Here is a 27,573-nt window from a genome sequence, read left to right as displayed (position 1 = left end):
TTTCGATATATACGGTCTAACTTCTTTTATTTATTTATTATTGATCATTAATTATAATTAGACAAATGGAAGAAAATTACACTCTAAATGCATACCAGGCGCATTTGTGAGTATTTCGTTTTCGCTTTTGTAATTTCTGAATACCTTGACATATTTAATAAGACAAATTCTGAATAAATAGGTTAAAATTACTGCTTACTTTCGAGACTTAGAGCTTTAGAAATTTGGTAGGACTACTTGCATGAGTGATCGACCTGTAGAAAGGCACTTCTCGACCAGTACAACAAAATATAAGACTTTTTAGTCAAGGACTTATATCCTGACAGGTTTTTCGTGTTCTTCCTTCTCTCCAAGCAGATGCTATACGTCACAAAATTTCCTTCCAAGTTCTCACAATTCATCATCACAGACTTCTATTTATGGTGTATAGTCCGTGTAGTTGAGACAGCTTCGTTAAATGAACTAAGCAATTGGTGTATATTTCTGTAGAAATAGACTATTATAATGTGGCTGCCTTCTGGGTTGTAGTTTCGCATTGTCTGGTAGATGTTTGGCGACGTTTCGGAAGTACCTACTGCCTCCGTAATTACAGCGATGATCTGTCTGACGATGGTGGCAAGAACCTCTGAAACGTCGGCGAACTTCTACTAGACTACAACCCAGAGGAGAGACGTCTTTTTTTACTGCTCGCATTGAGAACGTAAAATCTTACGAGATTATTTTAATTTTATAAATAGCTTTGCTGAAGTTGCTTGAAAATTATTCTGAAACAAATAACATCTGCTGCACATCCTGTTTTGTAAAGAGCAACACTGTGAGAGGTTTTCCGTGAAAATTTCACCTCAGATGCCATAACTATTATGATTAATGTTAAGCATTTGTGACAGAATTTTCAACACTTCATGTTGCGGTTTTCCTTTTTTCGCAGGGGGAGAGAAACATTTTAACTCATTTTCCATTGCCAGAGCTGTATCTCTCCACCCACACTCAACGGCTTACATAAATCTTCATGCTGCCACATGTTGCGAACTGGGGTAGGAATTAGAAAATCAATGGCTGCATGATACTGCACTATATCATTTGACAACCTTATATCAATCTGCAATATATATTATTAACATTCGTGAATTATTCATTTAAGTATTTCAAACATGTAAGATTGTTTTTCAGAGACACATTTTTAAGGCTTACAAAAATCTAATAAGAAAAACAAATTGTGAGAGGAACGGGAAAAATTCAAGCACAATTATAAATGTGAAGTTTGGTTAATTTGTACTTGTTTATTTAACGACTATATCTAACTACCTTGGTCATGAAGCTTAAAATAATTCGATGATTTGGTCAATTAGGAATGACGCGGAAGAAAGCAGTCATGGCCCATCTGGAAACTTGGTCACAAAAATTGAGTAAAACCACGAAAATCCTCCGTCAGTATAGAATTCTTCCCGAATATGAAGCAGAGTTATACTCTTTTGGTTCGGCTTTGTCAATCCCGCGAGTTCAACATTTGGTAGTCCTAGAGACTAAACGCATCGAGAGACAAAACAAATTATACAGCTTCCTGATCAAAGCACAGCAAGTTAGTGTGACGTGGCTTGAGACCTGTGTTTTGGTGTGCCCCGGTTTGACTCTCAGCAGGGTTACCTAAGTTTCTCTTCTCGTGACTTTAGTTTTTCGAAGTTGACCGCAACTGATTCTTTCAGCGTGGTTTACAATCCATTACGTACATACTTATCGTAATGTTCGACGCAACATTGCCTGTTAGTTGATAAAGCGTCGTTCAGTAATCCAAAGTAAAAGCTGAATTTATATTTCATTATACTATAGGTACTTATACTCTGTCGCGATGTATATAATAAATATCGAACCTATTGAGCTACTGTCAGCAACAAGTGCGAGGTCACAGAACTACTTCCTTCTACCGATCGGCAGTAGTTTTTAGGTCATTTTTCACTTTCTTTTTAGTTAAAATATTAAAATTAACAGCGTCGTTCCAAACCGGTAATAATAAACGAACAGGGAACAGTTGAAGATGGGTTAATAGTCTGAAATATTTAATGATGTGTTATATATATAGGGCATGAAAAAGTATTTGTGTATTCCACAAAGACTGCAGTAACATACTTGTCACATTATGCATTCTAACAGGAAACGTGTCTCTTATCATCATTTAAATACTTGATCAAGTGAAGTTAATATTTGCTGTTAGCGTAGAAAGGAAACTAGCTTTAACAGGAAAATTATGAATTCTTAATTATATAATTACTTTACAATGAGTCAAGAACAATGCCGATTATTTAGAAGTACAGAGTTCTCCTCTTACCAGGCAATTGTCGTGCCACGTATTTTCAAATCTTTTTTCCCCTCAGAATCTCTAATCGACCGCTAGGTTAGGAGAAGTTATTTGAATTTAGTAGGCCTAAGCCATAAAATCTTTCTACCAAAGTCTTAGTCTCTACTCACTATTAAACTCAACTTACTGTTTTATTCAAGGCAATATAGTCTCTGTATTTGAAATATCGATTTTGAATAACCGAACTCGGTCATTCATTCGAAGCGTCTGTGTACGTGGACAAAGCCACGCTTTGTTCTCTAGGACCACTGTTAAATCCGAAATTAATTTAATTCTGGGCTTCGAATCCTTTTGAAGATTGATTCAAAGAACGCAACTCGCAACACAAGTGTTTGCTCCTTCTCCATCTGGTCCGAAAGAATGATAAAATCTCCATTTTATTGACAGTTCCTACATTTTAGATCTCTGCGTAAAACTGCGCGGACTCGAGAACTCTCACTTTCTGTACTGAACATCGATGGGGAGGACGTTTGTCTCTCTAAAGGATATTTAGTTTTTTCCCAACCAAGTCGAATTGCTATGTGGCGAGAAACCGGACTAGCAACCTCGCCATTCCATTTATTAACCAGACGCCTATGCCAGAACTCTTCGCGTAAATAACTACTTGCCTTTGTCGGAATATAATATTACCTCATTCAGTGCTTATATTTCCAGTGGAAACATGATTTTTGCATCATAACTTGTAAATTAATTTTGCGAGACGAAGAAAATGGTTAGGTTAAAGTATTAAGCAATGGCAAGACAGGGCTCTTATTTACTATACAATGCCAAATGTTCCCCTCATGACCATACCTCATGAACATTGTATGTTCATTTATAACAAATTAAAAGTTCATATACTACGTGTCAACGCGAAATCATGATCATGTTTGCCCGATAGTGTTAGATTTCATATTACGATAATAAGTTTCCACTATACAGGCCCACATAAAATTAAGGGAGCGCGGGATCTGCCTTAACTGACAAGTTTTAACAATTTTATGAAATTCATTATGTTACTGTTGCAACGAGATAAGTTAAATTTTTGTTTGTAATTAAATTTCAACAATTATTAAGATAGAGTCTTATGCGATTAAAGTAGCATTGTTAAATAACCTAAAAAGTCAGTTTTAAAATTGAGATTGGTTAGTTTTCTTTCTTTAACACATTTAAGATAGACGCGTCCAGATATTTAATTTTCAGATTAAACTGTTATGATCTAATTATATTCTACACATTCGACGAAAGCTGGAGTTATTTAATAATCTGAAATTTACCGAGAGAATTAGAATTTCTTTCTATCAAAGAGATATTCTTTTATATCGTAGACACCTCTTGATAAAATATTTTTCAGAACGTTATGACAAAACATTTACATATAAAAAGTTGAGATAAAATATAACATGACTTAAATCAGTCTGTCACTTACTAGTTATCACAAATATAAAAGCTAGATTTATATGAAATTGTTGGAAATCTGTCTTGGCTTTACCAGTTTTATGATGAAATTCACTAACGTTCTGTGCGCCTCTGACCATCGTCGTACCATAATGAAATCCTGGATAATGCCCTGACGGGATGAATCTATATTACAAATCCCATTAAGTACTCAGAGTCTCTGCCATTCAGAAGCGTCCACCTGCAAAGCGGACAAAAGCAACGCCACAAGTCACACGGACTGAACGCTATAACGCTACTTGGACTTCAACGGTGGGCCTGCTCTTTTGTTCATCATCTGTAACAGAAGTTATGGTTAATGATGACGTACTTCCATTTCATAAAATCTATTCTTAATTTCGGTTTCCGAGACAGTGACTTGCATTTCACAAAACTCAGCACTGCTTTAATCTTGTTGGATTTCAGGTTTTCATGGCTGCGAACATGAAGATGGTTGCCAGGTAGACGTTTGCCGACGTTTCACATGTCGTTGCTGCCTCCATCATCAGGGAGATCATCGTCCTGATGATGGTTTATACATGGGGGTGTGATCATAGTGGTGGATCACCTACGTAAAGGTGAGTACATGGCCTGCAGGTACTAAATGTAAAGGCGGATGGAGGTTTTTCCTACTCTACTTAAATTCACACTCAGTCTGAGACACACGAACCTATCTAGAATGGTCACTTTTCGGTTTATTGATTGAGACGGATCGGGATGGCAAAACTGCGTTTGTGACACACAATTAAGCACTGTATTTTCTTTCTTATTTCATTCATTGATTAAATATCGACGTTGAGCACCTGAATTCACGATATTGCATATAACATGGAGTACCAATATTTACCTGTTAAGAGTATTGTTGCGTCGATGAAAATCTTGTGGTTATTGTCGTGTGGTGGTTCCCATGCGTATAGCTTCTGGTCGTAATTGTAATGGACAATTTTGATTCCGGTTAGTCACACATATGTAATTGTGTACAATCTATTATGACGATATAATGGCCAATCAGTGTTGTACACTTCTACCAACGACTTAATTAACCGCCAATTACAGAAGAAGCTAAAGGAATTTGTTTAGCAGTACGGAAGAATTGTAAAACGTCAAGTGAGTCAAACTGACATGATCGACTCGGTTAATGACATAAAGAAGAAGTGTTCGAACTTATATTATGAAAGCTGCGAAATTACGTGATTTTGTTAAAACGTACGGATCTGTTACATAAGATGATACAGTAGGACATGAAAGAGTAATAAGAATTTGTAAGACTTGAGGTTTTCACAGCGGTGAGTATGAAGATTTCTGTCTTCTGGGTTGTTGCGCTGTGTAGTCTGGTCGATGTTTACCAACGTTTCGGAGGTCATACTGCCTCCGTCATCGCCCTGATGACGGAGGCAGTATGACCTCTGAAACGTTGGTAAACATCTACCAGACTACACAGCCCAACAACCCAGAAGACAGAAATCTTCATACTCATCGCCCTGATGACGGAGGCAGTATGACCTCTGAAACGTTGGTAAACATCTACCAGACTATACAGCCCAACAACCCAGAAGACAGAAATCTTCATACTCATCGCCCTGATGACGGAGGCAGTATGACCTCTGAAACGTTGGTTAACATCGACCAGACTACACAGCGCAACAACCCAGAAGACAGAAATCTTCATACTCTGATGACGGAGGCAGTATGACCTCTGAAACGTTGGTTAACATCGACCAGACTACACAGCGCAACAACCCAGAAGACGGAAATCTTCATACTCTGATGACGGAGGCAGTATGACCTCTGAAACGTTGGTTAACATCGACCAGACTACACAGCGCAACAACCCAGAAGACAGAAATCTTCATACTCTGATGACGGAGGCAGTATGACCTCTGAAACGTTGGTTAACATCGACCAGACTACACAGCGCAACAACCCAGAAGACAGAAATCTTCATACTCATCGCCCTGATGACGGAGGCAGTATGACCTCTGAAACGTTGGTAAACATCTACCAGACTACACAGCGCAACAACCCAGAAGACAGAAATCTTCATACTTATCGCCCTGATGACGGAGGCAGTATGACCTCTGAAACGTTGGTAAACATCTACCAGACTATACAGCGCAACAACCCAGAAGACAGAAATCTTTATACTCATCGCCCTGATGACGGAGGCAGTATGACCTCTGAAACGTTGGTTAACATCGACCAGACTACACAGCCCAACAACCCAGAAGACAGAAATCTTCATACTCATCGTCCTGATGACAGAGGCAGTATGACCTCTGAAACGTTGGTAAACATCGACCAGACTACACAGCGCAACAACCCAGAAGACGGAAATCTTAATAAGAATTTATAGGCCTATTACTTATAAGCGTGTATAATCGACTCTGTAAACATAACCCAAGTTTGAATACTGCTATTATGAAAACCTGCCATTGGACACGATCCTTGGTTAGTTCCTTCCGTGTCTAACCTTTACAACTAACTTCCTTGTGACTGATACTGAATTTACCCTCCCATATTCTTATTGGTATTTGATATGATCGTTTTGCAAGAGGCTTCCCTGCCACAATTCCGAGGCGGATTCTATCCACGTCCGTTTATAACGTATGAAAAACACTCCTATATTTTGGCGCTGTACAGCACATGAAGTTAAAAAGCGTCATTAAATAATACAAGAATCACTGAGTTGTGGCGATCAAATAATGGTACCCTGTGACTACAGTCGTTCGTAATTCGTCATTCATTATTGTAATGCAGATATCACTGGTGCATGGCTACACGCAATGTTATCAGCCCGCATTGCCATAGAACCGTCATATTGCACTGTGGCGTTCGACATGAAGATTGACCAGTTCATTCAACTTGGCTGCCCTCTGGGTTGTTGCGTCGTGTATTTTTCTAAACGTTTTCCTACGTTTCAGAGGTGCTTGGTGTCTCCATCATCAGGCCGATGGTCGCCCTGACGATGAATGTAGCAAGCACTTCTGAAATGTCAGTAAACTTCTACCAGAACAACCCAGAAGACAACCATCTTTATCCTCGCCGCGGTGAGAATCAGAAATCTCGTATAAACTTTACATCATGAATTGTGGTATTTCGTGAAGTCTTGTAGGTGATTACCAACGTTTCGAATGAACATGTCGCCTTCACATTCAGGTTGCAAGATGAAAGTGATACGTTAAGTCAAGACGTTATCTTCCTTGGAATCTGAGATTTTCTAGACCTTCTGATCATCTGTTAACTTTACAGAAATTTCTCTATAACACGGAATTCTTAGGTGGACATTTAGCTAGCCAGTACAACTGTTTGCTGGGGAAAAGTTGCTTAATATTAAAGAACTTCTTTAGGTAAATTTCATATTCATACGTAGGTTCTGTTCTGTGTTCCCCTGTTTCTCCATAAGAGTACTCCTCCAACATAACATAAAGAGTGATTTATACTGACAGGAGATTTGTAACTGTCCTTTGCATCCTGGGTAGCCAGGCTAATTCCACTTCACATTCCAAGGAGCGCCTGGATTCTACAGCACGCTCTGTGAATTCATAAGAAGAGGCCGAATGAAATTAGATGTAGAAGGAAGGGCCGACTAAAATGGGGATTTTGTTATTCTTGGGGGACGGTCACGAGTTCCTTCACAGACTAAATGAAAAGAATTCGCTGCGTCCGTAAGCTTCAGAATGAACAGTCTTTGACCGATTTGTTCAATTAATACGGTTTTCCAAATTACACGAGTTATGTGACGTCTGATGACAGGATGATTTTTAAATTAGTGGCATGATAATGGTCAGTTGCGTGGCACTACCCGAGCCCTTGCCCGGAACGATTAAGAAACGCTGTGAAGAACGCCAGTCACAGAGATTTCAGGTTCTGATGGCTGCGAATATGAATATAATAGCCTTCTAGGATGTTGCACCGTGTAGTCTCGTAGAAGTTTGCCGACGTTTCACATTTATTTACTGATCGTCCTGATGATGGAGGTAGAAACGATCTCCGAAATGTTTGAATGTAACATCATACTTACATAGCTAATTGCCAAGAAGCGCCTGTTATTTTTCTCATTTGCATGTTTTGTAAGCAACTTAAACACTTGAAACGTATATTTTAAGTATAGACCCCCACCTCAGACATTAGAAAAAGTGCCCGAAGATATTATTCTGCTTTCGTGATATTTGTGAAGGGATCGGCTGTAACACGACGTGGGTGTACATGAATGATGAAGGCAGGAGAAGCAGAGAGCATAAGATTGAAATTGTGTATATTCACTCCTAGCTCGACAACTGATAAACTGATTTGCGCCAAAATTGTCAAGCTCGTTCCTTGAGACCAGGAAGAGAACATAGAAAGGTCTAAACTCCTGAGTTCAAGTCCTGAGAAGTTCGTCATTTACAGCTCATAACCTAAGAAAGATGAAAGAACGGTGTCAAGACAAAAGTTATTTATTTCGGCAGGGAGACTAAAGGAGCTGCAGCCCTAAAAATATAACTTGGGTTCGAGCTACTGTAAAGACAAATATTCCTAGCTTTATGGATTATATTTTTATGATATACAACGATGTGACCACATTTCGAACAATTAAGGCGTATAATAAGCTTTGGGCAAGAAAGATTATAATAAAATGTTAAAATTCCTCGCACTGACTGCGGGAATTCTGTGAGTCTTCCAGTATTCAGTCTTGACGATGGAATTTCCCTCATGGGCAAACAGAATGATATCAACTACGTGACGATGAATGTATTAAGAATTTTAAATTTCTGTGTACGTGATGGAATTATGTCTTTAAAATGTAGATTTAGAGCGTCAGAGTTTATGAATGGGACACGAAACGACAGTAATTTGACCATTTATGTAGATCTGATGGTGGTCAGAGATCGGTGGTGAGTTCATTTATTTATTTTGTTTCTTCATTATTTAAAGTTACTAGGTTCTAAAGTAATTTAGCGTTACTTTCCAACCGGAGACGCTATATAGCGTTCAAGCAATGTGGGAGTATGATTATGAGTGGAATTAGATACTTGTGGCCTACTTGAATATAATACCCCAGCGTTCATCTTGAAAAGTGAGAAAAGCCACAAAACATAATTTGGGATAGCCAGTGGACTGACCGAGATAAGAACTCGGTATTCTGAGCCTGATTAAGGTGCTTATATGGGGAGTATCGTATTTCCGCGATTCCTTTATCTGTCTGCATTTCATCGAGTATTTTATTTATCATATTCTGCCTCGTTTTCGGTTGACATGTATTTTTTATTCCTTTTAGTGTAAACCACCTTCGCCATAATACGATTTTTTTAGAACTTAATAATTTGTCATCACGTTCGTGAACGTTATACATCATGGTTATGAGTCAGCGATTAGTTACATCTGCTCACTATATTTTAAATCTCCGCTTGGGTCGTTTACAACCCTACATCTGCGGTAATATGTAATTTGTCTTAGAAGGACCAAGTTGACGTAGCGGTAACTCTGTAAATTAATATTCGAGAGGTACCTGGTATGTAAGAACCTCGCCTAGATTACTAGCTACCCTGACTTAGATTGCTTATGGTATACTTAGGTCTTACCATATGAATACCGGGATATTACATTAACATATCCTACAACCACCTCTTCAAAGTATCTTCTAAACCAAGGTTTATTATTGAAGACAGCTGTCTTCTGGGTTATTGCGCAGTGTAGTTTGGTAGATTTCCACCAACGTTTCAGAGGCCATACTGCCTCCATCATCAGGGCGATGAATTGCTTGACAGCACCGAATATAGCGGTAACTTTGATTTTAGATTTCAGAAGAAGTGACATCGTCTATGAAGCTTATCCCGAGTGTAGTTTAGGAAATTCAAGACGACATGAGTATTACACAATATATCTGCCGAAATTAAAACTGATAATTTTTAAGAGGGCAGTGTTACTTCGTTACATCGTTCTTTCCTACATTACTAAATCAATATGCAAGAAAATGGGACAGAATTAGTAGGAGAGAATTATTCGTAGAATTTGCATGTACCGTTTAGCGCTTAAGGAAGGCAGTGCGTGGGTGGTGTTGAGGGAAGTGTTCGGGCTCTACGCTCGTCAGTTTGCGTGAAAAGAGATGGCAGACATCAAAGTGTACCAGGAGTAGAGGTATTCGCGAAATTTGCTGTTTAACGACATCGTGTAGTCTGTCGAGTTATCTTCACTGGTGCTGGAGCTAGGTCATAATTCTGTGTTCTGAATTGAACAAGAGAACTGGAACATAATTTCCAAATACTTGCCAGAATAGCTTTACGCTGTTCAAGTGATAAATTCTATAGAATTCATGTAATCCGCGGTTGCTTCTCCAGGTATATACCTGGAGAAGCAACCGCATTTTAAATACTATAGTACGTAATCGTTATACGCTTCTTATACGTGTGAAAGAGATGTTTGAAATTTATATAAAACTATATTTTTTAAGATGTCTGTCTTCTGGGTTGCTGTGCAGTGTAGTCTCGTAGAAGGTTACAGACGTTTCAGAGGTCCTTGCTGCCTCCATAATCAGGGCCTGATGAGGGAAATCGACCGACTTACATCCATTAGACGACACTGTCGTTTGGACTCCTGTATGATCTATACTGCAAAGGAAGAGGTTTTTCTCCAACTTCTAGAGTATCGAGTTTTGGGTTTGACCCAGTTATTTATGAAGGGTTTTTGAAGCGCGCTCCTTCATCTCAGGCCCCTTACCTTATGATATTCATCATAAGGAAGGAGTACGTCATGAATATCTGCAGAATTCCTTGGAAAGTCGTTCTAATAGCGAGGGTAGTAATTTTAATTGAAGGACCTGCGGTTCTTATTGTTATTTTGGCTTTGATTGTCGTTTCTTTCTTTTACGAAAAACGGAGAATGACCTAATTGCGAAAGTTCGTTGTTATGTTTATATCCATCCGGAGGTCTCGCCAGAAGAGCGCAGGTGTTCGGTGTTTTACCAATTTCGTAAGCGGCTTAGTTACTTGGCTGTAACGGTAGTTCATTTACAAATTTAAGATATAATGCTAATAATTATGTAATATAAGTAAGTAAAGTGATTTAAAACGATTTTAAACGAAACCTTAAATGGAACAGTTACGAAAGAAAACCTTTTAGCAGATGTAACAGTGAATCATTCGTAAGGTAGAAATATTGTGGGAATATCTGTGTCATAAAAGAAATTGAAGTAATATAATTTTATAAGATTTTAAATTCAAAATAACGTTCTAAAAGGATTCTAATGCGTTGTCAGTTTCATGCATTTTATAAGATATCAATTTTAAATAGCATATTTTAATTTCTGATATCGGTAGCGTTCTTGAGGAGGAAGGTCTTACATATGGTTTCCCGTCTCATATTTTGTTTCATGTAAGCTTGTTAAGAAAATGAGTGGTTTACCTTTATAAATATACTTGCCCTTATTTAACCCATTTTCATAACCTACATTAGGCTCCAGTTAATTTAATTTTCTTTTATTGATGAACAAGCAAATATTTAGTTGGATTTCAGGTTGTCACCGTGGCGAATATGAAGATGGTTTTGTCTCCTGGGTTGCTGCTCCCGCAACGTTGAAAATCAAACTCCACTCTCACGTGCTGATCGATCGGGATCCACACCACTCGTTAAAATCATCTCGTGCCAGAATTTAGCTGTTTCAGAATACCGAGGGAATTATGCTAGAAGGGTGTATGAACGAAATGAATGTTTTGATGGATATTGAGTTCTTACGCTTATTTGAATTGCCAAATGTGCATTATTTTTTTCCATACGCCCAAACTTAGTTGTCTGTCTCTGTGTAGAGCCGAATTAGCATTATCACCTTCTATCTTGGCATGCATCTTGCTGTTTTATATTATTAGATCAAATATCTCCGATTATGCAAATGTGCTGACACGGTTTTCCGGCATGATGCCCTGGAAATAATATAGATTCTCTTTCTGAGTTCTGTACATTCTGGGGATGGAAATCGATAGAAATTTGCATTTATAATAAGGATGCTGGTTTACCGCTGTCGGATCTTCTTACCAACTAAGGGAAATCTTAATTGTAGTTAAGCTGCACAGCAATTAGAGATAAATATCTGTATAACGCCTTACTCAACCTTCCGCCATCTTTATAGCCTAGTTTTAGAAAAATAAACTGCTAACGCCTTTTAAGTCCCACAACTGCATTTTGGGATGAATAAAAAATGCTTAATTAAAATTGTAAGCATAAGGACAATTCGTAGATCTTTAACATACTAAATGCTGAACGTTGTTATTTCGAATCTCGGTCCAAATATCGGCCATGTTAAATAAGATTTTTGTGGTGTTTGACAGTAGGAACGACCACTTTCTCATGCAACGTTTACAAGTCGTAAATAAGTGTATTTAACCTATGGAACTGACTAAACGTCGTAAAATAAGACAAAAACACTGTGCCAGATATAAGGCTAATTTAAAATAGAGATAGTGAATATCAGTCATTATGCAGGAACGGAAGCATTAGGAAATTTCGTGTGTAAAATATGAATTATAAATTAAATGTATTTTAAAGAAAAATTCGGAGAGATATTTTATGAATCATAAGTGGTTATGAAGATGATTGTCTTTTGGGTTGTAGCGCCATGTAGTCTTATAGAAGTTTACCGACGTTTCAGAGGTGCTTGCTGTCTCCATCATCATATTTTTCATGTTGGAAGCAGCAACATAACACGAGACAAGTCATCTTCGCACTCTGTAATGAGAACTTAAAAATTTACTACGTAAGTTTTTTTTATTCTGTTTTCCAATTTAACGACTCTTTCTTCAAGTGCAGTTTCAGTAGTTTCGACAGCGAAGATGATTCTAAATGATGAGATCGAGAAATGTTTAAGGAGAATGTCGTGACATATATTAAGATGCTATCCAAGAGAAAACTTAAGTGACATCCGAGCCAAGACACAAACCCGGAACCTCCCGTTTACGAACCATCATTGCCGAAACTTATGCCATCACGCGACGTTAAGTGTACAATGAAAGAAATATGTGGCAGTTCATGTTGTAAAAGCATGTTACTTCTTTTAACTCTTCTGACGACAGTTCCTTACATTCTGTTGTATTTTTCTTTTTGAATTTGTCCGTCGTCTAAATATTACAAAATTACGTTTCTGTTTCCGTCATCTGACAAAATAAGACAGAAAACCTTTATGGTGGTGCAGGTTTGGAACTAGCTAAGCCAGACAGTTTTTCACATATTTTTTTACCTGTTTATGGAAGTAGAATCCGGCTTCCGAGACGTAATTTTACAGTTCTTAGACGACGGACCAAGTCCGAAGGAACAATTTAACAAATTTCTTCTTCGTTCCTCGCACACATCTCGTCATGCGACTGGGTAGTAGAATGACCGAACAGCTTAAAGGACTGTGGTGAATACCGAATGCATTATACGTCCTGTGCCGTGAATCTGACATACATAGCAAATGCACCTCAAGCGCTTTGAACTTCCAAATGTAGGATCGATTGCTTCCTACAGGCTGTTCGTCGTACGAGTTTAGCGAGTTCGTTATTTGTGTGAAGTGAGCACTAAAGCGACTCGCCATATTTTTATTTAATTCGGAGCCGAGGTATTCATGTTGGATGCTACATAAGTTTCTTGAGCAATTTTACTGACTAGTGAGCGGTGTCAGCTTGTGTTTCATTGTAAAATCACGATGGCTACTACAGCTTGTTTTCATATTGCTACATTTAAGCTCAGTACATCATGTTAGTAAAATTGTATTAAGTGAAAATAAAATTGTGCCTCTTGTTAATTTCTCACATACAAAAAGTTGGACCCATGTTTTCTAAAGCAATGTTTTTCTATCTGTTTTACTCTATCTTTATCTACACGTTTCCATTTTCCTTAATTTGTTTAGTCCTCTATTTCGCTTGTATGTTTTTCATTATTTGATATTTGTGCCCTTCTTTCTTGTATTTGGACTTCATTTTCAAATATTTATTCTCTCATGTCTTTTTTCTTTCTTTCTAAAATATAATTCTTATCATTCTTTCTTTCGTTCTTAATCCCGATATTCCTTTCTGTAATAATATTATCAACTTCGCGCTCTGACCCTATTACGTCCATTAATTCCTCGTGTCCTGATCGTGACGGTTATGTGGCTTAACACAGGCCGTCAAGACCAGAGCAATTTCCTGTGATGAAGTTATCTACCAGGACCACGTGTTTCCACAGATAATGTAATGAGTCCCTCGTCATGGAAATTTGATCAATGAGGTGGGTTTGGTAAGCGATAGTTACGAATGATTTTGTGTAGTCAGTAGTCATACTTAATAAGATTTCAGGTTCTCACCGTGGTGAGTACGAAAATAGCTCGTTTACAAACTGTATCATCGTATAACCTGGTAAAAATTTATAAATGTTTCGGAGGTCCTTGCTGCCTCCATTATCAGGGCTATCATCGCCCGAATGATGGACGCAGCAACTTGTATCAGACCATACGGTGCTACAACCCACAAGACAGCCACCTTCATTTGTTTTCTTGTTGAAAATTATTTCTCCTTGCACGATCTGATGCTCAGATGACGTTCTTGAGTCGTTTCCATGGCTACAGTGTACGTGTAGTCCTTCAGGAGAAAACGAGCCTCATCAACCATTTTTAATGACATCCTTATGCACCTACGCACAAGAAGAATAAGATTTCTCAGTGTATGTTAGCAAATGGCCAGCTTCTGCTATTCAAAGAAAGTGAACCTGAGAGTAATTCTAATTCTGTTAATGCTTTTGTTGAACTCAGACCTCTTGCTAACACTGTGTAAACAAATTTATTTTTTCAGTAAATTATGTAACTAAATTAATTGCTTATATACCTATCCTATATTTTTTGCAAACAGATTTCTCCTGTCACCTTTTCGTCATAAATACCAAGAAGATTACAATGAGTAGGATTTGAAGTTCTCACTTTGCGATTGTGAAGATGGCTGTCTTTTGGAATGTTTGAATTCCTCCCATCATTAGGGCAGTAAGAACCTCGGAAACGCTGGTAAGCATCTACCAAAGTAAACGCCCGGGCGCTACAACCCAGAAGACAAGGCACATCACTTCCTAACGTGGTGGCAGGCTAGGATTCCCCATGCGGGGATTCTTCAGTCAGTCACTTCCGCGCGAAAAATAATTCACGTAGATGTTCGTTCATAGTGTCCGTTATTGTTATACAATTATAATCAGCAATGCAGTGTGGCAAATAATTTCATTAAAGGTTACAAATAAAAAATTTCATTAAAATTTGTTTAGCTGTTCTCAAGTTGTTACGTACGAACAGACAGAAGGACTTGGCTTATTTATACAACTTTTATTTGCAAAAGCACCTAGAAGCAGACCATCATACCTTCCTTGCCATTGTTCTTGTCTTACTTCACCACGCTTTCATAACTGCATAGTCAAAATAGAGGGTGATAAAGAAGTATCATTTGGAAGGTAAATGATAATGACGTATTTTAAAGCAGCACTCCACCGTTTTCCTGGAGGTACTGAGGAAAACAACTGAAAACCTAAGTTACAGTTGGATTTAAGGCCATTAATGAAACAGAAACCTCTGGCGTTATCGCATAATTTGCACATATAAATTTAGTTACTTGCTTATTTATGTCTAGACTAATTTCCTTGCCTCCAGCCGGTAGCGCCTTCATAATCAGCAATATTCGGAAAGTGTAATTGTAAATTACAGATAATTGCTGAGGCAGCCTTGTAATTCTGTGACGCCGCGGGCACGTATAAATAATTAGATCTGGTCTCGTAGCTGTGCTAAATGTCCACACAGCGAGGGGTTAATTACAAGGAAAATGAGAGAGGTGGAACGCTCAGAGCAATAAAGGCAGCGAACTCATCAGTGAGACATCCCTCCAGAGTATAATGCTATTTGTCTTCGCAACTATGACCCATTAAAACGTACTATAAAGTCCCCTGAATGTTATATTTTAGGACTATTGTATTTATCGTTCTGATTAAATGTGGTATTTCATTCAATAACAGAGCACTTAGTACTGCATTGCGTTTTAAATATGAAGACTGCAATTGTATGGCAAAGAATTTCCTTGAAATATGTACAGCCCTAGTTATTTAAATTGTTAAGGAATTTCATACTTGGAACCTAAAGGTTCATTGCGTGTTAAAGAAGACTGCCACTCAGCCCTATCTTCATGCCGCCAGCTCTAGTTTCAAGATTCATGTTAATAACATACTCCCAATTATGCTTAGGTTCCCATAATTTATTCTGTTCAAATGACCTTCAGGCGCCTTGAAAGGAGACGTTCGCACGGGACGAAAATCTTTACCTTCGTGCATTTAGAAATGTGAGACTACTCAAATCGTCACTCTAGTAGAAAATTAGGTAGCCTAATATGAAAATACATACCAAGGTGAAGTAAGCGCACTAACACTGGAATGGACACTTTTAAATGAAACTAATTTATAAATAATCTTATATTTTAAATTGTATATAATAATGATAACCTTTTAGAATCTATATATACAGTTCATGAGATGTAATTTTTTGGTGCACACAGTAACACAGAAGTAAGAGGTAAACACATTTTATATTAAGAGTAAGACGCACTCTACAAACTTTTCTGAAGGAAATCTTATTTTTGGGGCAATGTCTTCAGTATTCATGAATTACGTAGATGAAATGTGTCTGGTTCCAATCGATTCTGTCCTGAAACTTGAACTTTATGTGGCTCTTTGACTTGCAGACGATTTGTAGGCGCGCTATTGGTTTTCCTGCAGAGACTTGCAAATTGCGGGGGTCAGAACCGAACTGAATAAACGAATTCTTATGCAGACCGTCCGAGCAGTTGAATGGGAAGCATGCTCTCAGCAGCCCCAGTTTCCAGTAGCAGCAAAAGTACAATCAGTTTCTTGTGTGTGACTTCAGTTATCTTGACTTGTATTTATAATTTATTTTTATTTACTATCTCTGATTAAAGTATTTGAATTATGGGTCCAAATACTCCAAAGCGCCCCACTGAAAATCAATACTGTATATTTCCTCTTTCCCCTCCCCCAGTTACTGTTTGCACGAATTTAAGTGCGTTTTCTGAATTTGTAGTTCATCTGCAAGTAATTCCTTTCCTATTTTACTCTTTCCCTCTTTTTTTTCTTTTTTGAACTGTTTATAACCAATCAAAGCGTGGAGTTATGTTTGTGAGCAAGTAGACTATTACCGTTAAACATTTACGAGAATTTCTATAAGAATATTAAAATAATTCTGTTGCTTTCGAAATTGGTGTCGACATTATCATTTGCTTCTTTTGAGAAACGTGTCAATGCATATGAAAGGAAATTTGAATTGCTTATCATGAAATTCAACGATTTCTTTTTCTTGGATTTATAAAATTTTAAAAGCCCTCTTTGTCTACGACAACGTCTTTGTCCCTTCATATCCAAAAAGAAATTCTGCCCAGCCTTTAAAATCTTTATAAAGCTCTTCTTCCTTTCTTGTTTGTTATAATATTTTTACGTCTCCGTAATTTTACATTATTTGAATGTGATTAATCTTGTTTCGTCTTGTACCTCTCACCCCTTCATTTAGTTTGAAGAGTTTATCTTCATCTAATGCGTGATGTATCTGTGTTTAAGATGTCTCAGGATCTTCATTTCATAAAATGTAATTCTGTGTTTTTGATTATTAGATTTAAAATGTCATTTCTAATATTTTTTTATATGTTAATGATACTTATTGCAAAAAAGTATATAAAAATTAAGTAGTAGTGTCCAAAATACAGTATATGTAGAAACAACAGATGTTACAATCAGCAGGAAGCCACAATGTTTGATGAGTCTTTGCAATAATCCACTGTCTGCCCTATATAAAGCTTCCAAAACTCCCAGCCACAACACACAACTCTGAAGATGGCAGTTGCAATGTTTGCCGAAACTATGGATAGGATAGGTTATTATACGCTGCGTAATCCCGAAAGCGGAAGTTATAGGTCGAACTCAACCGTTAAAACCTGAGAACTAGAAGAGAGACTTGTTTTCTGAAGTACGATTTGAGGTACTCACGCCGGACAGTACGAAGATAGGTGACAGTCTTCTGGGTTATAGCGCCGCGCAGTCTGGTAGATGTTTACCAGCGTTTCAACGTACTCATTGCCCTGACGACCGAGGCAGCAAGGACATCTGCTTGGTAAACTTCTACCAGACTACACGGCGCTACAAGCCAGAAGACAGCGATTTACTATTTTTTTATTATTATGAGGATAATATCAGTCCATTAACTAACTAACTAGATGGCTTACCGAACCCGAAGGTTCATCACCGAATTAACCAAAGCCCTCCACCGGACTCTGTCCTGAGCCAACAAAATCCAGTCTCCTTCGACTCCTATCTCCCATAGATCCCGCCTGAGATTATCTTCCCATCTACGTCTAGGTCTCCCCAGCGGTCTCTTCCTCTCAGGCTTCCCAACCAGTACCCGGTGCACACCTCTTGTCCCATCCATGCGCGCTACATGCCCCGCCCATCAACAATTTTAAATGATTCTTACAAGTATTTTTCTTGTAATAACCTTGCCTAATTTGCATGCCAGGTAATACAATATTCGAAAATGCCATTATTCTTTTAGTTAATTAATGAATTCATTCATATAGGGTTTACTGTAAAAACAGCTGTCTGCAGCCACTTTATTGAGCCCTGAGTTGTGTATTGTTAGTTTGGCCTCTCCCACATTGTTCAGGGAAGGGTCTCGAGTACCTTACAATCGCATCGTTAACCACGTCGAAGTATGCAGAAATTTGCCCGAATTTACACTGAATTGAGTATTAGGTATTCCAATGTGCAGTAAGTCATTCTATTCCTGCATCTGTTGAGTAACAAACGTAGTAGCTGTTATCGGAAACAGCAGTTCGCCCTGTTGTAACTTAGATGATAATTGTATTGTTCTCAGCAACAACTGATAGCTGGTAAAGCTAAAATCTCTTTGTGCCTAAGTACCACACCACAAAGGCATAATAAGAGGGGTGAGGTTAGATTATAGTTATACACATTCCTGAGCTCGGCATTAAAGGTGAGTGGTCGGATTCATTCTCCGATCTCTGACCCACTGAACAGCAGGCTAGGTCGACCCAAGGACAGTCCGGACGTTATCTCGAAGATAAGTCTACGCTCTTGTCGGTCCAGTCCGCACCCAGTCACTATGCAGGCTGTAATATCAAAGTAACTGATTATAGTCGTAGTCGAGGAAATTCCCCCGTCTTTTACGTAAGAACAGAGCTCTTAACCGATTTCAGAATAGCCCACCATCAGCCACAAAAGAATTCAGTCTACACTTCCCCGCCCTATTCCCTTAAGACACGTTTTAATGTTGTCTTGTTCATCTTATGGTAGAAGTTACAGTGTAGTGTGGGAATACTGCAATCGATATTATAATGTGAGATTTTTTATTTTTACAGTGGTGAGGTTGATGATGTTCTTGGTTTTAGAGCCTCGTGGACTTGCCGGTAGATGCCAACGTTTCTGAGAAACCTACTTTCTCCACTTTACGCCATGTCTACATATCCCAGGAGAACATCAACGACTAGATAAAATGATTTTTTTTCTCAGTGGAACGCTTTGTAGTTATAGCGTTTCTAACCAGTTCTAACCAGGCGGTACTGTGTGTTTAATTCAGTATCTCTCGGAACATTAAGTCACAATAACATATCGCTTTAGTATTCAGGACAAAAGAAGCAATATGCTCTTCCGAAACGTTAGTAATCACTCGCAATAGTGAAGAACATGTTAACCCACTAGATCACAATCCATATTTTCAACTCACACCTCGTATTGTGGGAGTGTCTTTGTGCACGCGAACAGTGTTCATGGATTCATAAACCGTTGTGTTTTCATTCGCGTTACTCTTTGAACTTTACATAACTGTTCACGGAAAACATTAATAAATTAAAAATATTTTAGAGAAGGAAAATAAATGGAGTGACAAACAAAATATTAAAAAATGCATAAGCGTATTCTGAAAAAGCGAAGCATATATCAAACATAAAGGAATATTAAAAATATCGAGCTACTAACATTTTAACAAAGAACAGCAGCACACTCCAAGGAGATTACAAAACAGGGCTGAACAAGTTCTCTCTGATATTACCACATTTTATAAACTGTTGTTAAAAGTATAAAGTATACATTTGAATGAAAAGTGTCGCATCTTCCAGCCACTGAACGCGGCTTCTTCTTCTTCTTCGGGTTCTTAATATTCGTAGTGTAAGGAGCCTTGTTGTCAGCAAAGTGGATTTGGCGCATATCGACAAACTTTGCTTAAAAATATACATGAAGACCTAAGTTACCAAATTCATTTAAGGTATAGGGATACCGAGGCTTAGATAGGAGGATAATATTCAAATCAATCTGAAAGATTCAGTATAGAGTCCAATCTTGAGCTGTTGTGCCGTGTTTATCGACGTTTCAGAGGTGTTTTCTGCCCCCAACATCATCGTTTTGATGATGGAGGCAGCAAGATCCCAGTAGACAGTCATCTTCAAAATCATAGTTTGTATTCTCCACGTAATATTTTAGGGTCATTAATTCCAGAAGTATCAGAAAAATGAGAAATTCCCGCAAAATGTTGTTCAGTAAAACTCAATAGGAAAGTCCACGCGGTAGATTTAGACTTAGACGAGAAGATAATATTATAATTAAGCTTAGAGTTACAAGATGTTGACTTGGGACTCAATTTAATTGGCACAAGGTAGGGTCGAATTGCAGGCTTTTGTGGGCACGGTAACAAATGTTGAGACATTTTAAAAGTAGGAAGCATGTTAACCGTCCTAGAATCTGTCAGATTTTTAACGAAGACTTTGCTGTTACTTTCATTAGTCACAATCGTAGTCTATTTTTCTTGGGATTTATTTCTGAGAAAATTATAGAAATAATTCTTACGTCAGCCAGCGATGTACGTACAACGTTTATAGCGAAACCTCTTTGAAGTCCGAAAAGGAGATAGGAGGATAATATTAAAATGGAAAGTTGAAAAATAAAGGTGAAGTTTTCTGTATGCTACACCATGAAAACGTGTGAAGCAGTGGTAGTTGCAGGTGGTAGATAATTATAACCTATCTCAGGAAAATAGGTTTATGAGGATGGAAGGTGGATGTAACTAACTCAAGATCATGTCCAGTTTTTTGTTTTGTTTCGTTTGTTTGTTTGTTATGAACATTCAGGAACTTACGAGTGCTTATACCAAAGACATAGTTGTCTCCATCAGACAAGCACGTGAAATTGTTTCTAGAAGTTGATTTCTGTGATATTGATGTTTGTTTGGAACCCGTCGTCGGAAAATGTGGCATCTGTTAACCGTCTTGCTTTAGCGGTGGAATGCTAGTAGCTAGTAGTTGAGAAACAAGTTGCTGGTTGTGGGAATCGTGACATTTGTTAAGAGTTTGTTAGAGTTTGTGGTATGAGAGATTAACTATGTAAATATGGACTTGCAATTTAAATGACAAGTTCTCCTCTCATTTTGTGGTATCTGAATACGACCTGTAAATGAATGTCACCTCACAAGCGAAGTTGTAATATCTGTTCCTTGTTCTTGGAAACGCTACGTTGTACAGAATGAAATGTTTACTCCCACATGCAGCTCGGCTTTTTAATTCATTGGTTTGCTAGTTTGTTCATATTTCTTCTGATACAGTATTCGCTTTTCAGATGTTTTGAACGTGACTAGGCTGCTTTAATTTTTATAGAAACTATAGGACGAATAAATTAGATTTAGTCTGTTTTGAAAGTTTCTGCTTTGTTATTTTTACAGAATATTAAGTTAAATGCTTTCATCCAAGTTTCTGTTAAAATATACTCTATTGTAAAAGATAATTGCTTAATTTCCAATATACATCTTTCATAAGTGTTACTTATGTTTGTATGTACGTGTATATTACATTAATCCCTTACATGTGTCCTTAGATTTCATAAATAATGAATTCGCACTCACCAGCGCAGTTATTGGGTCTCACGTACGCCATGTGGTTGAAGAAAACTGAACCATTCCATGTAGAATTATTTACGTGCATTACTAAAATTGTTGTAAATTAGAAGAGTCTGCATATTCTGTTCAAATTTATTTGTGCTAATACACGAATTCTTTTCCTTTTATGATGCGAAATTTTCGACATTTCACTGCCCCAGTCTGAATAGTATACTTTTACGCAGATCCCAGAAATCTCGTTGTAAATTACATTAGTTACTTACTTTATAAACGTGTCTGTTCTTTAATATTTACGTCCTTCTTGGATTATTTCTGATAGAATTTGAACAATAACTGGCAATTTATAGTTTTCCATTAGGAACTTCATCATCAAAATAAATAAGTTTAGATACTAATGGCTTCCTAGCAGGTTTATACATTTAAGTGCACTTTACATTGTTAACTGATACAATAACAGTTGTAATAAGCCGTTAATTAGTTCTGTACATTTCATTCACAACTAGACGGAAGAATCCCCCAAATATATAAATATTTCTGACAAATACGTCATTATTCTTCGATACGTTTTTAATGTATCGCTTATGCATTGCCTCACGAAAGACCCTGTAGATAAGAAGTGTCACTCCTGCAACGCCATGTTTATTTACACACGAGAAGTGTTTTACTATGTTTGGCTAGTAGAACGTCGCGTAACGTTTATACAGGGACTATTCTGCCGATAAAGTTTGATCTGCATGAGGGGGCCAATTCATGGCAAAACCCAGATAGTGGCTTTTTACGGCGAGTGGGATGATCGGCTGTAATAAAAAGAGTACACACAATCCGTGCTGTAGGCTAAGTTCGAACCTTCGACCATGCCAAACAAAGCAGGAAACAGCGTGTTCCCAGCTGCCGGCATGCATACAATTTGCATGTGTTCGTTCATACCTACGTGTGGGCCTTCTCTTTTGTCACTGTGGGCAACTGTATAATGCAGTTAATGTTCGTGTCTTTACTCAATGAAGCCTAGGAGCAGGTTCGTTGATATTTCGGAAGGTTAGTATGTGGCTCTGAATGGTAGGTTTACTTTGAATGGTGAATTGAAATGGTCCTGAAGAATAGAAGTTTTTCTTTCCCAGGACTGAGGAGGCCACGAGGAGACCTAATCGGAGTAATTAGTTACAGAGCAGAGATTCGAATTTGGGATCGCGGAGGATTGCTAAGAAGTCAAACACAATATAAGTGCATGGAGGCCTAATTACATGTCTATGAATTTTGCCTGTTGGATGTTGTGCCGTTTAGATTTGTAGAATTTTACCAACGTTTCAGAGTGGCTTTCTTCCTGCGTCATCAGGGCCCTGATGACGCATCGGTCAATTTCTACCAGACTTCACGACGCAACATCCTAGAGGGCAGCCATCTTCAGCACTGTATTTTAAGCAACGTTACTATCTGTGTATTCCGTGAAAATGTATTAACATACAAATGGTTTATAAGTGGCATCGTTCAGAACGCTGTAAATTACTTCCTTCTTGTCGACATCGTTGCAGTTAAATTGATAAATTATAAGTTTCGAAAATTCTGTGGTTCGGTTTTCACAAGTTTTGTTTATTTTTATTTTCGGATGTGGTTCCGGGCCGGCAGAGGTAAACGGAAATAGAGAGGAGCCGGTACTGGAAAATGTGTAACTGAAATGAGCAAGAAATTTTAATCATTCATAAGCCTACACTTTTAGGTTTGCTTCTATCCTCTGCAATCTTACATATCTTGTGAGCGTCACACAGCTCCGACTCGCTTATTCTTAAATAGGTCAAATTTTCGGTCATTAATTGCCCGGGATTTATTTATTTCTCTAAGTACTTTCTTCTTCCGTTCTTCCATTGCTTGTTAATTTTCTCTTTTTCCATTATTTCGTCTGTCTCTATCGATTGTGATCTGTATTGTTAAGGGGGGATATCCAAATTAAATTATAATTGCTTTCGTTACGTGGAACAAGTGGTTATTTAATCTCGACGTCTTACCATTTTTTGCAAGATGTCAGTGCCAGTGGTTATAATCTTTCATTTACCATCAGAAAGTTTCTTGTCACTGATTTATGTCTGCAAATGAAGAAAACTTTTTCACCTTTAACTCTGGAGTAAATTAGGAGCCAGGATGATATATGTCTGATATAGGATTTGAGACTTTCGAGGCGAGTACAATCAATAAAATCTTCTCGGGCAATCAGCCGCGTTAACTGGTTACCGTAGTAAACCGACGTTTCGGGAACCAACTCTGTCCCCATCATCAGGGTTCTGGTGTGCCTGGCTTCCTCGGAAGTCGCGGGGTTTACTACGGTAACCAGTTAACGCGGCTGATTGCCCGAGAAGATTTTATTAATGATATGTCTGTCTGCTTGTGCTCACATTACATTACGACGTTATGGAATCGTGTAATAGATTACGTGGGATGTGATTTGTTTCTTATGATCTAAAGAAAATGTTCTGTGTTAAATGCCTTTAGGAGTGAGACGTAAGCCTATAGAAATACATAAGATATGTGAGATTTGAGGTTTTGACGGCAGTGAGGATAATATTGTTCTGGGTTTTGGGGCCGTGTAGATTTGTTGGTAGATGTCAACGTTTCACAGAAATATAACGTCTCCATCTTCAAGAAATCTGCTTATGAGTTCACACGGCGCAAGAATCCAGACGATGAACTATACAACATGGCGTTTTGTCAGTTGGTTGCATTCGTATTAATGCGACATCCATCGGTGCATGTTCGGGGTCATTTAACAATCCTATCCTTCATAATGGGAAAGCGAGAAATGCATACATATTGTTACTTCATAAAGTGTATTGGGATCGTGGAAGTGACCTTAAACGCATTCTAGGCAGCTAAATTTTGTGCAGGAGAGTGGTTTAACTTGTTTAAATTATCAAATCCTCGAATATCATCAAATAAAGAGCCTGCAGTACGTATTGGATACGAGGCTGCCTTGGCGGTAATCGAGCTCATAATCACTTTGCTCAGCTATTCAGGTTGATGGTTGTCTTACACACTGAAGAATATTGAACTTGTAGTAAAGTGTAATGTGATTTTCCGTCTTCCTTATGGTTCCATTTCATTTTATTGCATCTTACAGACCTAAGAACCTGTTTTTGCAACAGTAAGTTCTCATTAACTATAGACAAGAGAATATTGACTCTATAGGATATGTGGGGTATGAACCCTTTAGCATTGAATGCAGCTTACTTTTGATTAATTCAAGTTAAACCTGCCTTTTAAGATTGTCATCCGTCTACCCTCTTAATTTACAGGTCGTTCCATTTACGATTCTAATGCTTCAGCGTTAGGAAACCGGAGATCGCGGTTAGGTGGTTAGTATTCCAGAATTTTGTTCGGGAAATCCCAATTTGGTTCTGGAGCCAGTCATTCTGATTGAGGTTTCCGTGGTCGTTCTCAGTCCCTCCAGGTATACTATGTTAATATATCTTAAAATATGCAAATACATATTGAATTCTTCCACATCCATCATAGTTTGTCATTAAAATTATTGTCTCATTCGGCAATGTGCAACATTCAGCCGAGAAAGAGTCTTCAAACAAATTCGGAAACAAATATCAGAATCTCGTTTACCTCTTGCAAGCACACCCTTACCCATTGAATAACTCGCTCAGTCTCTAGCTTCCTCTCTTGCAATCAATCAATAACTTCATAGCTCACGGAATCGCTTGCTTACTGTCTGATTCGCCCACTCGCTCGCTTACTCTCTCTGTCTCGAACACTAACTCAAAACACTTCTTCGCTCACTGAGTCATTAATTCAGTCAATTACTCGTTAACTCCCTAAATAACCAATTCACTTGATAGTCAATTCACAGGGCAGTCAGAATAATCTCAGGCTTTTAAGGGTTAAGTCTGTCCCCATCACTCTTTCAATCGTTAAATAACTTTTCTCGCTTATTCAATCACTACGTTGTAGAATCGCTCATTCACTTTAACTCAATCGCTCTCAACGAGTCACTTGCCCACTTGATCGATTATTAGATCTTTAGTTACATTTCTGTTTCTAGTTCAGTGTTTGTTGTATGCCTAATTTATCATGTTGTCCCCCGATAATCAGATAAATAAAGCAACAACATTGTTATTAGATAGAGCGGAAACAATGGTATACTGCGTTCCAGTGTTTTTGGCCGCTGAACTTTGTGAATTGGAACCTCGGAGCGAGTCACTTACGAGAAGTTTGCTGGAAGGGATGGCAGCAGGCCGCGTACAGCACACTCCAAATAAAATGTCACCATGGTATGTAACACAGGAAAGTAGATTTCACTACACTACACATCACAAGAAAATTAACACCGCAGAGAGTATTAGATAATTTTATCTTCTACACAACTCTTCGGCCCTCTTCCAATTCTTCCAATCCTCACAGACCATCGCTTTCTGACATATCACTCGATTCATCACTACCGCTGCTGTTGTTCACTCCATTATCTTCAATTATAATTCGTTCAATAGCGTCTTCGATTATGCCTTCTTGTTCATACTAAATTTGTTCTCGTTTCTCCATATGCTGACATACATTATTCCATTCCCCTTACCCAATTTCTTCGAATCTCTGGCGACACAAATGCTCGACGTCCTTAATTTTAAATGTCGTGTTCTTGCTTGCAACCTATTGTTTTACATCTTCCCAAATAAGTTCAATGGGTGTTAAATCGGTATGGTACTGCGGAAGTCTCAGCAAAGGTGCGTTCTTTGTCTGCTAAAATCTGATCAATCACATAATACTCGTGCTTTGACTTATTTAATTTGATGAAATCTTACAGTTGAGCTTTCAACAGGCTGTCACAAAATGGAATTTTCATTTCCTTTAGCCAGGCTTTCATTACGTCCTTCTTTGATTAAGACGTCGGTGGTTTGTCTGTCTGGGTGTTGTGATACGAGGCGTTATCAATGACCAGAAAGGAGATTTCAACGAACAGTTGTCATATTGTTAACACAGCACAGTCACAAGACAACAATATCAGGCTTCTACACTGCTGTACTGACACAGACTGTACTTACCTACGGAAGCTCCTTCCTTCCTTCATTGAGTGGTCCGCATACTGGGCACTCCCCACAAGTTCAGCGGCCATAATCGGTGGATCCAGTTCTACGACACAGTGTTATCACCTGTAACGTACACAGCAGAAAATCGTCTATAATTTTAACATACAGCAACAGCATTTTTATTATAACCTGTAAAACATATAGAACAGAAACTACCCTCCCTCCTTATGAAACCATCCATCCAAAACATTTAATTTCTAGTTACGATAGCTCTATAGTTGATGAGCGTGCAAAGGGGTGACTGTTTCAGCGCCACCCACCACATGTGTGACGCAAATTGAAACTTGATTAAAGAAACTTGTCATTTGATTGGGAAATCTAAATACGTCATTTGCCTGTAGCCGTGCTGTTAATTGCGGTTGGTAGTGGAGAACTCATGAATTGTGAATTAGGACAAGTAAATGGGCAGTATGACATGGCAGCTAAAGAGTGCAGTTCCAAACTTTCCACAGTCCATTCTTTCGTTTCTTGAAACTAATATACTAAATTGTGTTTTATTTGTGCTCGACAAACCATAGCTCAGCCTATTATTTTTCACAATTCGACTGATCCATCTGTGTATTGCTGTTTGCTTCGATTGTTAGCTTTCTTCTCTTTTGTGGAAAACAAGTTAGCAACTGTACTCATAGCATAACAATTCTGATACTTTCCCTAGAATTTGGCCGTTAACCTTTGTTAATGGTATCAGTAAATGTCAGAATTTTTAGGAGCTAATGACCTGTGTGTGGATGGGATTTTTAACGGTTCTTTAATTTTTCTTTTATAATAATACCGATTATATAATTATCAGTAGATAAAAGTATGTACATCTTACGTTG

The 27,573-nt window shown here is 38.1% G+C and overlaps 1 protein-coding gene and 1 long non-coding RNA gene across 2 annotated transcripts in view; one reads left to right on the top strand and one right to left on the bottom strand.

Annotated features, from left to right (window-relative positions):
* LOC110831367 (serine/threonine-protein kinase pim-3) overlaps positions 1-27,573 on the top strand; it is a 215,002-nt gene that overhangs the window by 120,945 nt on the left and 66,484 nt on the right. Inside the window, exon 10 of the mRNA XM_022067277.2 lies at positions 4,196-4,347. The gene's annotated coding sequence lies outside the window, so the exon portion shown is untranslated. The remainder of the gene's footprint in view (positions 1-4,195; positions 4,348-27,573) is intronic.
* LOC110831385 (uncharacterized) overlaps positions 12,259-27,573 on the bottom strand; it is a 52,888-nt gene continuing 37,573 nt past the window's right edge. Inside the window, exons 3-4 of the long non-coding RNA XR_002543570.2 lie at positions 26,711-26,818; positions 12,259-18,909 (exon numbers count right to left, since the gene is read on the bottom strand). This is a non-coding gene — a long non-coding RNA (uncharacterized LOC110831385). The remainder of the gene's footprint in view (positions 18,910-26,710; positions 26,819-27,573) is intronic.

This window comes from Zootermopsis nevadensis, unplaced genomic scaffold (assembly GCF_977971745.1).
Source record: "Zootermopsis nevadensis isolate Lab colony 2312 unplaced genomic scaffold, Znev_1.0 Znev_ptg000025l, whole genome shotgun sequence".
NCBI lineage: Eukaryota > Metazoa > Arthropoda > Insecta > Blattodea > Termopsidae > Zootermopsis > Zootermopsis nevadensis.
The sequence above is the reverse complement of the archived record's forward strand: the minus strand, read 5'-3'. Positions and strand labels throughout refer to the sequence as shown.